Source organism: Haemaphysalis longicornis, unplaced genomic scaffold, assembly GCF_048455015.1.
Source record: "Haemaphysalis longicornis isolate Haplotype H1 unplaced genomic scaffold, Haemaphysalis longicornis Haplotype H1 scaffold_2, whole genome shotgun sequence".
In the NCBI taxonomy this organism is placed as follows: domain Eukaryota; kingdom Metazoa; phylum Arthropoda; class Arachnida; order Ixodida; family Ixodidae; genus Haemaphysalis; species Haemaphysalis longicornis.
In genome coordinates, this window is record NW_027526295.1 from 273,608,687 (window position 1) to 273,625,304 (window position 16,618).

Here is a 16,618-nt window from a genome sequence, read left to right on the forward strand (position 1 = left end):
CGTGCCGAGGCTATGAACGGCTTACGAACTCTGGAAAGAGTGTTGTGCGTGTTCCAGCCTGTTGCGTTTGACCGTTATCGCTTTTGGGTATAAATAGAGCTGCCCAAGCGTTGTAAACCATTCCTGTTAGAGCAGCGAATCGATGTTGTCGCTCTGTTCGAGTCCTGTATTGTAACCTCGCCCGTCGGGGCATTGTTCTTTGGCTTCGGCTCACCTCTCGCTATGAAGTAAACAGTTACGTTAGCCTACGGCTTCTGGACTTCTTCACGGCTGCAACAGCGGCTGGACGCTCGCATCATACACGCTACCACTCGTATGTCGGAGGCCACGGAGCGCGGATCGGGTGCCCCCGCCCGGTCGCAACAATATGTACATATGTGTAAATAAAAGTTGTGTTACAAAAAAAAAATCGGTTTGTAGCGCAGTGGGAAGAACGCCACGTACCTCCCGTAGCGGCCAGAGAGTCGTGGGATCGAAACCGGACACCGCCTCACTATTTCTTTTTATAGTGGGCTGCGCTGCCGTCAGCCCAAACGGTGACGGGGCTGAAGAGACGCGCATGCGCCGTGGAGTGTTGACGGCGGACAACGACAACGAGGGAGGGAGGGACAGAGACCCGAGCATGAGATGCTTCACATCTAAAAGAAGTTCCACATGCGAGAAAGTAGGTGTTAGTCTGGTGAGAAATTGTGCAAGGGATTTTTATCAGAGCTTATTTTAAAAGGGGCGATCAGATGCTAAGCCTACGCTGACCGGCCGCGGAGGTTCGGCGATCCGACCGGTCACCGCGCATGGCTTCCCTGATCCCCCCGCGCGCGTTTTGCTCCGGCCGTCCCAATCGCCGAGCGCCCCACCAAAAAGTTGTAAGCGCGCTGGTTCCTGCAGGCTCCGCCAGGCGGAAGTGGGCACCTATGCATCGAATGCACCGAATGCCTCGTTCAGCCTGTTGGGCCGCTGTGTATGCGGCGTTGCGCGGCTTATCAACGCTGCCGTTTTACCCGTCTTGTCAAGAGTATTTGCGATTCTATTTGCTGCATTTCTGCACAGCTCCTTCGGAAGATGCTGACAGAGAACGCATGGTACGGATGTGTCCTACATTGGAATAGGCCAGAACGCGACACGTACGAGGCCCAGACCTCCGCCCTTGTAGGTCGACCCCCCGACCTTAACTGGACCCCACCACCACTCCCTTGCGCATACAATCGCAATAAGAAAAAAAGCAGCAGCTATAGTCCTTGGCTCATTTTAGAGCAAACGTACGCAACTGCCGAGTGCCCCACGACACGGCAATAAATGTGTCATATTGTGCCCTGCATTTGCACAAAAATTTAGATCGGTGGAGTTAAAACACTTTGTAGTTACGATAGCGCAGACACAGATAATTGGTCATTAATAAAGAAAAATACAGAAATTAAAAAGAACTACTGATATTAACCAAATCAATAGTAGATAACTTCATTATAAAGCTCCTCCACAAAACAAAGACAAAAATAAAGGGGCCGCGAATAGAATAAAAAAAAGTGAATAAAACATTGGTGCAAACGGAATGACTGTAACGCCCTGCATTTGCACTGAAATAGATAGTTGGCGGAGTTGACAGATATAATTTTTATAAAATAGCGCAAACATTTCATTGATCGAGCGGAATCTTAGCAACAAAAAATACAAAACCTAGAAAGAAATTATAAATGTGAACTTAGGGTATCGAAAATTTGAGTCCTACACAACTCCCGCGCGAAACGAAGACAGTACTAAAACGCCCTGGAAAGAATTAATGACGGAAACGCAAATATTAAATAAAAAACCGCGAATGAAAAAAGTGTAAACTGACCAACGGGAAACGCCATGTATCTGCGCAAAAATGTATAATTGGCAGAGTTATCACGTATAATCAATTAATCAATTAACCAATTGATTGTAATTGGTAGTACGGAAACTTTAAAAACCAAAGTAGAAAATTTTAAAAGTTAGCTACAAAATAAAAACTTGCGCATTTATACACCTCCTGCAGAAAACGAAGGCATAGAAAAGCGCTAAAAATAGCTGCATAAATGCGCATAAAAATATCGTGAGAACGACCAACCGTGTAATCCCGTGACTTTGCATAGAAGTGCACGATTATCACGGTGAGATGTTTAATATCTTTAAAGTAGCCTAAATGGAGCGAATTAATTCAACGGAACTTGAAAGCATAAAAAATAACAAAAATTAAACCAGAACAAATGTTTGAAGTGTTCTTACAAAATAAAATATTGTGGAGTTAGCCCTTTTCGTATGAAACCACTAATATAGCTGAGCCTTCTGCGCGCACAGGTACATAAGAAAAAAAAAGAATTGTCAATTGCAAATATGCACAAATTGAGTCGTACCTTCCGCGATAATTAGGCAGCTTCATGCTATGATGGATCCGTGTAGTTATTATGCACCATGAGTAGCTTTCTTGACTCGCGATCAGTATATGCGCTATATTAGTTTACAAATCACTTATGAAAGCCGCTTTTCTGGTTGAGACGAAAACCAAAAAGGCCCGTGTGTTCGAAATTTCGCCCAGGTGGTCAAAATTAATCCGCAGCCCTCCACTACGGCACGCCTCATCGCCTGTGTTGCGTCGGCGCGTTAAACCCTTTAATCAATAAATGAAAACCGCTCAAACACCCAATGGCACTGCAATGGATGGTTGCGTCTGAACGTGCCATGGTTTTTTTTAATTGTAGGTCTTGCATGCTTATGATTTTCCAAGCCTGCCTTAAAAAGCCCCGGAAAAAATCGGTCTTGACATGCATGCATTCCAACCTGAAACGGCCTTGTGGCTCAACCATTAATAAAATTGTATTTATGCAACAGATGCTAAGCAAGTCATTACCCTTGTAAAGAATGGGTTGGGTAAGGATGTAAGAAGTTTTTCAGGGGCACCGCGTGTAAACACACATCGACAAAAAAAAAATGAAAGAGCGACGTGAAACCGCAGCAGAGGGCACCAGAATGAACTGGGCTTCGTTCGAGTAATTGCTGCGTAATCTTTGTACTCGTGCGCCTCATATTATTAAGTTAACCATAATCAAGTTATTCGTTATTGTCTTGCACCTGTTATTTTAAAGCTCGCTGCTCGCCTCAATTTGTGCGCAAGCTGCGAAAACGCGTGTTGCATCGCTTGCGCCAAGCTGCACGGGAATAGTTGATGCATAGGTGGCGAGCGCCGCGGTGCGGAGTAAGACGCGGCCACGCCACCCTTGCAACTTACGCTCTCTCCGGGCGATTGGGACGGACGAGCGAAATGCGCGCGGGGAATCTCCGAGGCCATGCACCGGGGCGCGCGCTGCGCCGAGCAGCCGAAAGATGGCAAACCTGCGCAGAAGCATCGAAACAGGCTACGGCAGATGTGCTGGTCAGTGACCGCTCAAACGGCAATATAGCTGAAATAAAGTTCCACATGCGAGAACGGGGATGACAGTGAGGTGAAAAGTTGTGTTACTGATTGTCATTCGCAGTTCTACAGATAGCGGCGATCAAATATCCGCCACGATGCTAAGCCTAAAGTTCCCATCACCCGAGCCGACCCGAGCAACGCAAGGTGGTTTCGGGCTGTTGGGGACGCCCGTCTTCTAAAACTCGCCGCGCGCGAGCGTCTGGCGTTTGGGTTCCCCTAACTTCTTGGGGGCCCCCAAAGCCGGCTTCCCCTATTCTGAAACTGCCTGATGGCCGATGCATGCAAGCCACGGTGTCTTACGCGAGCATATTTGTCGAGCGAACACTATGCTTCACGCAACGATTATTTTAGATGCGACGCTGAGAGGAGCATCTCTTGCCGGCGGCCCTGTCCTTCCTGCGTCGTCGTCGTCCGCGTCCGCACAGCTGCGTCTCTCCTCCGCTTACCCCCTCTCCTCTCGCCGTGATAGCGCGCCCCCTCCCCCAACATCTGTGGCGCGCGCAGTGCGGCGCGCTCTCTCACTCCGCCAGTGGGCGGCGCTGCGCGCGGCGCAAGCGCACTGTGCGCATGTGCAGCGCCCTCTCTCTCCACGGTCTTCTCTCCTTCGGGCACGCTGCGCATATAAGCGGAGTGCCGCGCTCCGGCCGGTCTCTCAGTCGATGGTCGTCCGCGCTACGCTGCTCTCTCTCTCTCTCTCTCTCTCTCTCTCTCTCTCTCTCTCTCTCTCTCTCTCTCGCATTACCCGATGATTGCTCACGCAATTCGAGTAATCGACCCAACGGAAACGCACAATGGAACCCCCTTCAGCGTCGCATCACACCAGGGTTCCCGCGAGGGGAGGTGGACGTAATTTTTCTCCCTGAACAAAATAAGCAAGGGTTAAATAGTGTCAAAAACAAACCAAACGCAGAAAGCGGCTTTCCATGGTATGGTCGCGCCGTCTATTTTCACTAACGGTAAGCTAGGCTTTGTAATGGGCTGCAGAGCGGTCGGTTCCTGTGATGTCATTGTAAAGCACGAAAACACACGATTTAGCGGAGGAATGAAAATTTTAAATTACAATGATTGATCTCCCAGTGAATAAAACATCGTTTGCATCCGGACAAGCGCTGATGGCACTATAAAACACGAAATCTATCGAATAATTCAAACTTGTATTTTGTCTGCATGGCCCTTTTGAGACTGACCTCTATGCAGCGAAATGTCGGCGAAGATATGGCGAACGACGCCCGGCAGCGGCCGCTGCGCCGCCGGCATCGTGAAAACCGCTGTTCGCCGGCGACCTGCGTGGAGTAGATGTCAGGCGCGCGGCGCCGAACGCGACCGGAAGCGACAAAGTGTATTTTGAAGCTGCAGCCAATCACAGCTTTCTACTTCCTGTCTGCCCAGAGCGCCTGCGTACTCAGCAGCCGAGAGCAGCGCTCCTTTCGCTCCTTTTTCCCGTGTACGGGTCTTTTTTCGTGAATTCCACGGCCAGAAAACTGTCAGGAAAGTGCCACAGTAGCGCGGTTGGTAAAAGTGTAGCGGAAACGGAAGGGTTGATGGTCATTGCAGCGAAGTTCGACGCACAAAACTTACAAATAGCTGTAAAGCCAGTAGTCAGACGAACAACATGCACTGTTCCACTCATTTTTGCCATCTGGTAATTTGTATTTGCTAAATATGCCGCCAATTTTTTTTAAGTGCCACCAAAACAATAAACAAATAAATAAATATAATTTAGATCGTTTGTTCAAGTTTTATCAGTCAAAAGTTACTTTTTATTTAAGACAACTTCTAAGCAAACATATATTTACGCGCATCGTGTTTAGAATTTGACATCAGGCAACCTTGATGTAAGCAGGTCGCTGGTCGGCGGCATGTTGCATGGATGTTGGGGTCGACATGCGCGGCGCGTTGATCCTCGGTGGCCGGCGCGAGGACTTCGCCGTCAGATTTCGCTGCATAGAGGTTGGCCTTTGTACCTTACATACTTCAGATCCGCCACAGCGCAAGGGCATTCTTTGGCTTTAACCTACTAACCTTGCAGCGCGAAATCGGTAGCTAGTACTGCCTGCATTCGCCGACTGTTCGACTGTTGTAAAGTACCGTAATCGGCAGCCGCCGCCGAACTTGGTATCGACAACTGAGTCTTAACGAAAACAAAGCATGCTATTCCGACTTCGTTCCTCACAAAGTGCTTTTCCTTGTATTTCTCTACGCAGGCACTTAAGATGCGATAGTATCGCGCTGCCACGAGAGGCTTCCGTCGGCACCGCGAATTGGTTCTGTTGGTGACTGCAGTGCGGCCAATGGCCCTTCCGTTTGCAACGTTACGCCGCACGAGGCGCTTGCTTGAACTTGGCTAAGCTTGAAGGTCATACGGACGCTACCAGGAGTTTCCTCGGTTTGCACCTTGAGTAATACGCTTTGTTTAAGTTACAAAATGACTGTACACCATCATTAAAGTGATTATGGTGATTACAGGTGCGTAATATACCTACATTGTTTCTTCGTGGCTGCCCTAAGAAAGCAACGATGTAAAGCGCCCACGCTCCGAAATGTGCGCAAGCAGAAAGTCCGCATACACAAATACCCCCGTATCAAAATTGCCAAAATGTCCTTACGTCAAATATTCAGCGCAAAGGAAGTTTCGCTCATTAAATGTCCGCATCTTGAAGCCCTACAAGAAAATATCCCACTCCACTTAGGCATCACATTTTTGTACCATACGATATCCCCGGTGAATTTCAAGTGTCAAAAAATGCTGACGTACGCACTCCATAATTTTCTTTGATCTTACAACGACAAGAACAAATGAGTAGCTGGCCTTCTGCATTTTGCAGTCGTGTTCGCCTGGTTGTACTCGGCAAGTGCAATGCCGGGGTTGCGACGCACTGGGCACGTAATAAGACTGGTTCGTTTTGGCATAGAGGGTACGCTCTGCTTGTCATAGCCTGGTTTTCTGAAACTGGTGGAGTATTGGAGCCCAAATGGTCGAAAAGTGCTGAGGTGTAAAATTCTTCACTGGCTATTTCCGCAAACTAGTCTTCACCTCAGTTTTGCAAAGACGAATCACGGCAGTTTGAGTACACACTGCAGCCCCAAATAAGTGTTTTGAAACTTCAATTCAAGGGCTTTTGAAGCACGTATTCCGTTGTGAAACAGCTCTGGTTGACCGGCGAGACCGGTTTGTTGCATCAAAAAATTTGCAGTTACGATCCCTTCTGAAAGGAAATAACTTCGCATGAGGTCAACAGTGCAGTCGTTCGTAAGATGCAAGGAATACTTTATGCTGACGAACTCTTAGGCAAAATGGAGTGAACCTGGGCAAAATACAGCCGTTAGACCTCGCGGGCAACCTTTCATCCTCAAGCGGAGTAAGTGTGCCCGAGTGTGAGTCGTGTGCACAAATGCCGACTTCTGTTCGTACCCGCCGATCTATGAAGAGCAAGCGGAAGCCGAGATGCAACTTTGAGTCTCGTTGCTGCGCCATTTATACCTTAATGACGTGATCGTTGCTAGTTGACGCATATGTCACAGGAAAGTTCTAGATTTCCAAAACACGAGTCATTGCGATCAGTGGATCTTTTGTATAGTGGCATTGCAGTAAATATATATATAATAGAAGCGCCTACACTAACGTAATCAGTAACAGCAAAGAGAGGCGAACCATGGTGGATAAACGTTTCAGGGGAAGTTATGTTAGTGAAAATAGCAGACACTGCTCTTTATGCTAATGAAAATGTATATGTCTAACAGACCTGAAAAACCCATTAGTTGCTGATGACAACAATGACAAATTAAAAATGCGCGTTACAGCTAAACGTGTTGAAGTCAGCTTTTACTCTCAGTACATGATTGAGTTGCATACAAAAAAAGCTAATGCGGCAGCTGAGGTAAGCCCCGGCTGCCTTTCCCAGTCCGGATCGTCTATCAACGTAACTTGAAGAATTCAGGCTAAGCAACTACGAACTCGGTTTTGTCTAAGCTCAAATAATATGGTCTGTTTCCCTATTCTGACACTCACTCAGACGACCGCTTTCTCATACAACACCGAAAGCACTTAAAATATGTAGTGAACACTAATAATATCCTTAGTTGGCGCTAAGTTAGTCGTCCAATCACGCAACCTCCCGTCACAACTAGGTGACGAGTTCATTGTTCTTTACGAGAAAACACTGTTGTTGTGAGGCTCTACTGTGATTCGATCTGAGCAATATTCCTTGGTGTAAGCAGACAACAAAGCGCAAATCGCGGTAACGATCCCTTGCAGGAATAGAAATACCGACGTAAGATAACATGAACCGTCCCTTTTTGCCAAGTACTGCACGCGTTACACTTCAATACACATTTTTTACCTGTCTTGCCGCGTGGCCTAGTTGACTAGGTCACGCGGCCGGACTGAAGTAGCGTATACGCTACAGAGGGTGAGCGGACGCTGAAGTCATTAGATAGTTATAGCGGATCGGAAAAATGGTTCCGGTACGGTACGCGGTACCCGTTACCGGACCGTACCGGGAAGGCTCGTTTTAAGAGTTATAGCAGACCGTAACTACCGGACATGCTACCGTGACTGCGAGCGATTTGGGTTGTACGTCGTTTGGCAATTCTTCGTGAGTCTGTGGCGTTTCCTGTGCTGAAATATTAGTTTTCAGTTCTCAAAAGCGCTAAAGGCAGTTAAAAAAAACATCCAGCCCCCCTCCATACGGAGATTCGAACTAGCGACTGCGTGCATTTTACCTCTACTGTATTTCGACAGGTGGCGCCAGCAGGTCAAGCTCGGCTGTCAGTACATACGGCTGGCTGCTTCTAGTTTTTCGTTGTATTTGCGAGTCCCTCGCACTGATACCGCCTGTTCCTCACTCGCCGATTTGTAGACGGGCCCATGTTGCTGTTAATACGACTTATGTAGCCGGATCGCCTTTATTTAACCTAAAAGAAGCTATCGTACATTCGTCGCTCGACGACACAAGCCACACAGATGGGTCGGGGCCGTGTGTCGATTGCTGCTTGAGCTGTCAGAATCGCGCGGATTTCACTTGTTGCAACCTCATTTTCCCTAAACGATCTCATATTTACAATTCGTTGGATTAGGCGTGAGCTAAGCGTACGTCTACCAAACTCTTCCAAAGTGGCCGTCCGCTTTCGAACGACGGACACGGTATGTCTCGGTACTGTCCGGCCAAGTCGCTCCGGTTTATGGTAGGGTTCTGCGCATGCGTGGTAGCGTCCAGACGGTAGACGTTACCGTACCAGAACCGTTTTTCCGATCTGCTATAACTCTATTCTCGCCAAATACTACGTGTGGCAGTATTAACTATCTACACCTCGTTATTTTATTTTTTTACTTTTTATCCTCCCCCTGAAGTCGTATTTATGCTTTGCATACTCCAGTGTCCTGAACTTGTTGTTGGCGTGTTTTTCTAAATGTTGAGTAACAAATTTTCTCATGCCACAAGCTGTAACTGAGATCTGGAACCACCGAGCTGCCCAATCTTTTAGTTCCGCCGCGAAGCGTCACCAGAAAACTCAGCACAGCACACCGCATTTGTTTGTTCCTCTAGGGAGGACCGGCCGGCGTCCTCCAGGTTGCGCGTGGGCTTGCGCTACGTGCAGAGCTAAGAAAAAGATACCGAGCGCACGTGCGGGTGTGGCTCGTGAGGAGCACCAGGCGTCGACCAGCTCGGCCTTCGAGAACACTCTGCCAGAGTTCGTAGCGTAATATTTCGCGTGCTCTTCTCCTCGCCGGTTCAAACTAGGCCGCACATACGCCGACTACCTAGGGAGAGATGTGAAATCCTGCGGACAAAACGATCGGGGCCTGCCAGTCATGGAGAGCTTTCAACGACAAGTTCAGAAAACCATGTGAGGTGAAACAGCCGGGTCTCTTACCAAAAGTGAGGGTCCCCAAGATCTGCTGTTTCTCCACCGTGGCACCACTAGCTCAAACCCTGCCAATTTCTTTTGCCTAAAAGTGTAGCCTGGGGCACTGCGAATAAGCGCTACTAAACATTACGAAACTAGCTGCGTCACCCCCTCAGCTTACCTTTTTTTTTTTTGGTTTTGGTTAAATCATTTATATTGGTGCTAGGTGCAGGGAAAAAAACTTGTGCGAGTGAATGCGAGCGGTATGCTGTTTCTTAGTGGCAGTATACGATAATGCGATAACCACCTGCAAGGAGGGAAACTTCTGAATGTCATCGTCTCGGTGATTAAGCCTTTACTTTCAAGCGCTCCGTAAATTGGGAAAAATAGTCTGCCCTTTCTCCTGGGTGGAAACACCCACACGGCTTCGATGTGGTGCGTGAACGTTCCGTGCGTGTTCAATCGGTTCTGATGGCGGTGTTATCCTTTATAGCCATTAGGAAGGGAGCGATAATTTTTATTCTATACGCTATTGTATGAAAACAAAGCGCCATTTGCAACAATGCAATGCGAGAAACAGAAAATTAAACTATAACAGCAGCCAAGGTTGGATAATCCAGCTTATGATAAAAAGCCATTTAAGTTTTAGTGTCGCCTTTAAAATGCAACAAAAACAACAAACTTGTAGCCTGAATACCGATAATCTCCGATCTCTACTGGCCCCAGCGAGCGCCAATGGTCCACTGCTGAAGCCGGACTCAGCATACTGATTCGGCTTTCAAAAGGAACACTAAACAAGCCCTTGGCATTAAATTGGTTGCGCAGAACCCACAGGGGCTGCCCAGAAATATTCGACTCGTGCATAAAAAAGAAGGAACACTCCGAGAAAATATTACACGAAAAGCAAAAAAAAAAAAAAAAATCTGAACAGCGATGCAAAACCTCTTCTAAATCCGACCCTTCCGCCCGAACCCCTTTTTCGCTGTTGAGTATCGGGGAGCGAAAAGCGGCACAGGGCTCCAATCAATTCTTCACGTGGGCGAAATGCCCTACTTAGACACGGTATATTGGCAAAACAACCTTGTAAAACCCTATGCTGCTCACGGCTTCTGCTGCAAGTGCCTTCTGTGTGCAATTTTTAATGTTTTGTTTTCTAACTGAACTGGGTGTTTTCACCCTAGTGAAGCAGTGCACCAGACAAAAGCGGCTTTAGGAAATCCCCCATCACAACAAATTCGCGTTGTTATGCGCAGTGTTGCGTGTGACATCACATTAAAGTTCCCGAAACTTGAAAAGTACCGTCTTTTCTTCTATCTCCGCCGCTGGGCTGGGCGACGCATTCATTGGTAATTCTCAGTAACGTGGTCGAAATCCACCACGTTCGGTCCACTTTTCCCGCTCTCCATCCTGAGTCGTCAAGATACAACAGTGCCTTCGTAGCGTTTCCTCCATCTTATTTTTAAGGCGAAAGTGTTAAGACTCGTTTCAAGAACGCGTGTTGTCAGGTACAGAGAACGGTGGTCCAAAAAATTGCGCCCACCTCCCCGCGAGGGGAACCCTGTGTAGATGCGACGCATCGTGGGGTGCACTTGGTGTTTCCGTTGGATTGATTCTGAAATCGCGTGAAACGTGTCGGGAACGCGTATGATTATTATGTTTTATGATCATTATTATGTTTTATTGACCAACCTTGGTCAATCTGTCTAAGTGGTATGCTTGGGGCTTCGCTGTCCTAACGACCTTTACTCCATCATTGTTGCTGTAAGTGGGAGCTTGTTTTCTTTTATTGCAAGTGTTAATTATTGCCCCATAATGCGTTGTATCAGTAGCTTCTTGACGTAGTTTGAATGAGTCAAGGATATAAGGCGCGTTCGTAGCGTTTCATTCTGCCTGTGTTTTGTGGCGCACTGGGAAGAGCACCATGTACCTCGCGTTCCGCCCACAGGGTCGTGGGATCGAAACCGGGCGCCGCTAACTATTATTTTTTTTATAGTGTAGGGGGAGGGGTGTGGACGAGAGAGGGGCATCGGGGAGGAGAGGGGGTGAGCGGAGGAGAGCGCAGCTCGGGCGGCGAGGAGAATGGGGGAGGAGCGGACGACAACAACGCCGACGCTGCATGGACAAGACGAGTTAATGAGATGCAGTCGCATCTAAAAACATTGAAGTGGTCCAAGGAAGGGGAAGCAGCAATGCGGGAGAAGGGCTGGAGAAGGGCTCTTAGAAAGGGCGAAGTAGTACGCTCCGGGAAAGGTAAAAGAGCAGCGCCAAAGCAAGTACCGCCACTTATCCAACACTAGCCTGTTTGTGAAGTGAAGGCATCGACAGGGGCGAATAGGGGGCTCCTCGCGTTGGCTGTGGAACGAGCCTGGAAAAGTAATGTCAAGGGAGGGTGCTGTCCAGCGGCACTGCAATAGATTTTTGCGCGCAGGACAGCGAAATGTGTGAAATAGGCGAGGTTAAGTAAGAGGCAGCCGAGCTGGGAGAGGGAACGAGCGCTGAAGAAGGAGGTTGCCTGGAGGAGGAGAAAAGCCGAGAGGCATGACGCAGCGTGCGGCGGATAGTAGAAGGGGGCTCCTGCATTCGCCCCTCAAGGTAAAAAATGGACGCGTGTCTGCTCACTTTGCAGCAGATGTCGTTGAACGACAATAGTCTTCTGTCGCCTGTGCCGCGTTAATACCGTTATTCTCTCCCCGCCCACCTCTCATTCTCCATCCCTCACTTTCGATGATCTCCTTATAAACACGACGAGAGCGAGAGACAGAGAGAGAAAAGCGTTATTTGTGCTTTGTTTTGTATTGATTTATCACGACGTTGGGCCCCTTATTCCAGGATTTCATTGGCCGACGAGTTGCTCTCGCTGCCCGATATACAAGGCGAGATTCCGGTTTATTGTTGGCACAAGCCCGGCATTTCCTGTGCCCACCCAGCGCCATCTACGGGTTCGCGTGGAACACTTTCTATTATTTTATAAAACTCCTAACAGAACCCCGCCGTCCTGCTTCCGCAGTCTGGGGAGGTTGAAGTTGGCAGTGCGGCCCGCTGACCCTCATTCTCTTACTTGGAGAAAATACTTCGCACAGGGTATCAGTTCGTCCTGCGAATTCTATAAATTGCAAGAACCTGATTTGCAATGATCACCAGTACTAGACGACCTATTTATGTGTCATGTTAATTTTACATTTTTTCATCAGCTGAGGATCGGACAGCGGTTTTTATAATACCCTTAACGGGACTTGTGTGTTTGTGAAAAAAGATAATAAAGAGCGCAAAAAAGGCCTCCGTAGCAGGGGTATAATCGTGGCTTTTGGAACGAATCTCCTGAGTTCGAGCCCCAGAATTAGCAAAGCGTTTTTCTTGAAAGATCAGTGAGTTTTTTTTATTGTAAGCTGTTCTCTTACCTATATTCCGCGCATCATTCTGGTAAATAAAAGTTGTTTGGTATCTTGCAGGCCGGTTTATAGTTGGGGCGCTGGATATTAAAGCTGGATGCGCGTTGAGGAGGGTGACCTCCCACTGTGCCGTGAATCTTGTTTGGTGTCATGTTCTTCTTACTGGGATATCTGTGCAGTATCCCATCGTGTGGAGTTTATCTCCCGTGTTATCCCAGTGCAAGCTTTGGGGCGTATGATAGATATCCAGGTAATATTTCTGTACGGTTGCGCTAGCTAAATGTGTGTTAATGTGGAGCTGTCGAAGTATCACTGCCTCCATTCTTGCAGGAGGTTTGCTAAAGCAAATTCAAATTTCCCGCGTTCCACTACTCGCACCACCCACTGAAACCTTTTATTACTGTTGAACTTGGAACACTGCCAAGATGTCGAGGCTATCACGAGGCTTTTCTAGTATTTTTGGGTCAAAATATTTTTGCATCGCGTATTTGTTGTTTGCCATCTCAAATATAACGCAGACATTAGTTTTCAACTCACATAACATTGCGGGTATCAGTTATGCATTGATGGTGTGCTTCAAATGTGCCTAATATTTTTTTTTTTGCTCGAAATTGTTGACAAGTATGTAGCATGTTTCCACATTTATTGGTATTAAATATGTCTGGCCTAAATAAACTTCTCGTTCATGAATTCCGTTATATTTTTGGCGGGTGGCTGAATTGAAGGACCTACATGCAGACATACAGACGACCAAAATTTTCGGGTTTAGGCAGCGCAAGAACGAGAACCGAATCTCAAAAGGGTGCCTGAAAAACAAACACGAAGGAAAGCACAGAAGTGCGCCTTTGCTATGCTCTTCCTGGAGAATCCCATGATTATTACTGAAGACAGCAGATTTAATGTCACGCTGCGAAGGCGCGGACGACCCGCTGCCGATCACGAGCACTGCACCACTCGTAAGCATACCACAGCAAGCGCCGGGCGCGAGCTTAGCAACTTCGACTGAAGGGGCGGTCTCGGCGTTTCCAGAAGGCTTGCACGTTACTAAGCAGTGAAACGTCGTGACATTTCTTGCTTTTAAGGTTTTTCTTTTCTCTAATATCTTGTACTTGTTCTAAGCCTACTTGACTATTTTGTTTGGGAGCTTAATACGTACGCTTACATAGCGACTTTGCAGTTACTCCCGTTTTCTGCCATTAATTGTAAAAGCTACAGGTTGCTCACCTACTGGGTTTAACAACAAGTTTAACACCAAGATGCGAGTTTAACACCAAGATATTTTACTGTGTCAACAAACTGTACTTTACAATCCTGCAACTACTATGAAGCGCACTTTGTTTCTCTTGTTCGTAAACTGGACGTGATAGCTTTTGGAAATATTTAACTTAGTCTGCCATTTTGGGTACCAAGAAATATTTCTGTCAAGGTCTCGCTGTATCACGTCGACGTGTTCGACACATTTTACAGTGTGATAGATGACGCAGTCGTCAGCATATAGCCGTGCAGTGCGTTCAGGTCCGATTGGGTGATCATTGGTGAAAATATGAAAGAGTAGTGGCGCAAGGACGAAGCCCTGTGTTACTCGGCTAAATCACTAATCGGGGATGATGAAGCACCTATAACAAGAACGTGCGGCTGTTGAATCACTCAAGTAATCTTGCAGCCAGCTTAGGAATACTTGGGAAGGCATAAAAACAACATCTTTTAAAATAGAAGATTCTGTGGAACAACATCAAAAGGTTTGTCTAAATATCACAAAATACCATTTACCTGCACACCTTTGTCCAAAGCTAAAGAAACATCATGAAAAAACTAAGTGGCAGTACACAGGATAGACCTGACACGAATTCACCTTCCGACAGCATAAAAAAATTATTGTCTTGAAGGTGCTTGATTATACATGTATATATAACAGGTTGTTGAGTTTAACAGCGAACGTAGATTAGTGAAAATTGTCTGCAACCCGCCACTGTGACTCAGTGGCTAAGGCGTTGCTGTGCTGGGCACGTAGACACGGGACCGATTGCCGGCTGCGGTGGCCACTTTTCTGATGGAGCCAAATACCAAAAACGCCGATGTGTTCAGGATTTTGGGGCATGTTAAAGATACTCGGGTGGCAAAAATTTATTCGGAGACTTCCACTACGGTGCGCCTCCTCGCCTGTGAAGCGTCGGCGCGTTAAAACCCACAATCAATCAATCAATCAATCAATCAATCAATCAATCAATCAATCAATCAATCAATCAATCAATCAATCAATCAATCAATCAATCAATCAATCAATCAAATTGTCCTTAGTTGCGAGGTCTGTCTTTGTCACCAGTTTTATGTAAGGCTGGGACGTTCGCTATCATGCAGTCCCTGGGCACCACCACGGTGTTCAAAGATAGTGTAAACAGTACAACCAGAAAAGGGGAGATGTGGGCTGCGCAGCGTTTCAGAACTTGATGCGATATGCCCTCAGGGCCATGCGCAGTAGATGGATTGAGATTAACGAGGAATGACTACCTCTGACCCAGATGTCTGAATATCATTTATATTTCAAAGTAGAGGAAATGGAGTCGAAGTCAAAGGTGTTTTTCCAGATGACCCGAGTTTGAGCGAAGGTAGGGCAAAGCCGAGCTGTCGTAATAATAATAAGCTCATGATATACTTTCGAGGTGGCCTTCATACACTTCAAAAATACGATTGATGCCATTGCTGTTACTGAGGGGACGTAACCGATCCAAGGCAGCGTGCTCCAAGGATGCAAGACTAAGGCGTGGCGCATTTTTCAATGCGTTGTCTCGCGCCACTGTTGCTCCTGTGGCTACTTGGGGCAAGCAAATTACTTTATTGCGGTTTTCCTTTATTAAACTGTATTCTTCTACAAAATGCTTTGTATTGTAGGCGTTCATAAAAGCTTTTTGTTTGATATTTTTTTCCTAAGAGGTAGGTCCTGCCATCCGTTGCAGGCAATGCAATGGCGTGACTATTGCCAACTGGCTAAGAAAGACAGATGATGATGGAGGCGCACCACATTCAAAATATTTGCCGCTCGGTAATCGACACCCTCCATCCGGTTTCCGATACAAACTTACCTCGGGGCACTTAAGTCTGCTTACGGGGTTTGAAGGGGAAAACCTGTCGATACGTTTTAACAAATTCGTTACTGATGCATTGAACTTGCTCATTTTTTCTCGCTTTAGTTTCTTTGTCTTTTGGCACGGATTGCTCCGATCGTCTTCTTTTTTTCTAAACCGCGTTTGCAGCAGCTTCTTCTCTTTTATTTGTTCCTATTAGTGCGGGAACTACGTCATCAAGGAGACCTGAACACGCCACAGCCTACCTCGAATCGGGGTTCTGCGAGGGTGGTTGCACCTGCTCTACTCCAGTGACATCACGTTCAGGTGTCACGCGCCACGCACCATTCCACTACTTTTACTTTTCAAATTCATAGGGATAAGTTTCGGGAATCGGGCACATTAGCTTCTCAAAGCTCCCGATGGCGGGCCAATCTCACAACTCGCAATGGGCACTGAAACAAGGAATAGCAACAACAAAAATAACTTTTCAGATTTGTTCGCTTAATTTCCTTTTGCTCGTCACCGCTCTTGTTCGACGAAGCTCTCCACCGTCGTTTCTTTTTTTCATTGTGTTCAATGCCCTCACTCCCTTTTTCTCTTTCGCGTCCTTCACACTCCCGCTTGCCCTCCCTCAGGAGTCACGCGGTTACTTTAATTTTAAACTCTTCCCTTTACTCGCTTTCCATGCTCTGCTTCCAGCCTTACGACGGTGACGCTGAACAGAACCCGTTGAAATGTGTAGAGAACGCCTCTTTGAATACACAAGCGCCGTTAATTATATGCATATTCATAAAAGCCATCGTGCCACTGACGTTTTCACAACAAATGTGCATTACGCAACGCTTGAAGTGAAACTGTTCCCCTCGAGCGAAACCGGCGCAATCACGCGC

At 47.1% G+C, this 16,618-nt stretch overlaps 1 long non-coding RNA gene across 1 annotated transcript in view; it reads right to left on the reverse strand.

Annotated features, from left to right (window-relative positions):
- Nucleotides 1-3,240: 3,240 nt before the first annotated feature.
- LOC144167794 (uncharacterized) overlaps nucleotides 3,241-16,618 on the reverse strand; it is a 223,372-nt gene continuing 209,994 nt past the window's right edge. Inside the window, exon 3 of the long non-coding RNA XR_013322117.1 lies at nucleotides 3,241-3,345. This is a non-coding gene — a long non-coding RNA (uncharacterized LOC144167794). The remainder of the gene's footprint in view (nucleotides 3,346-16,618) is intronic.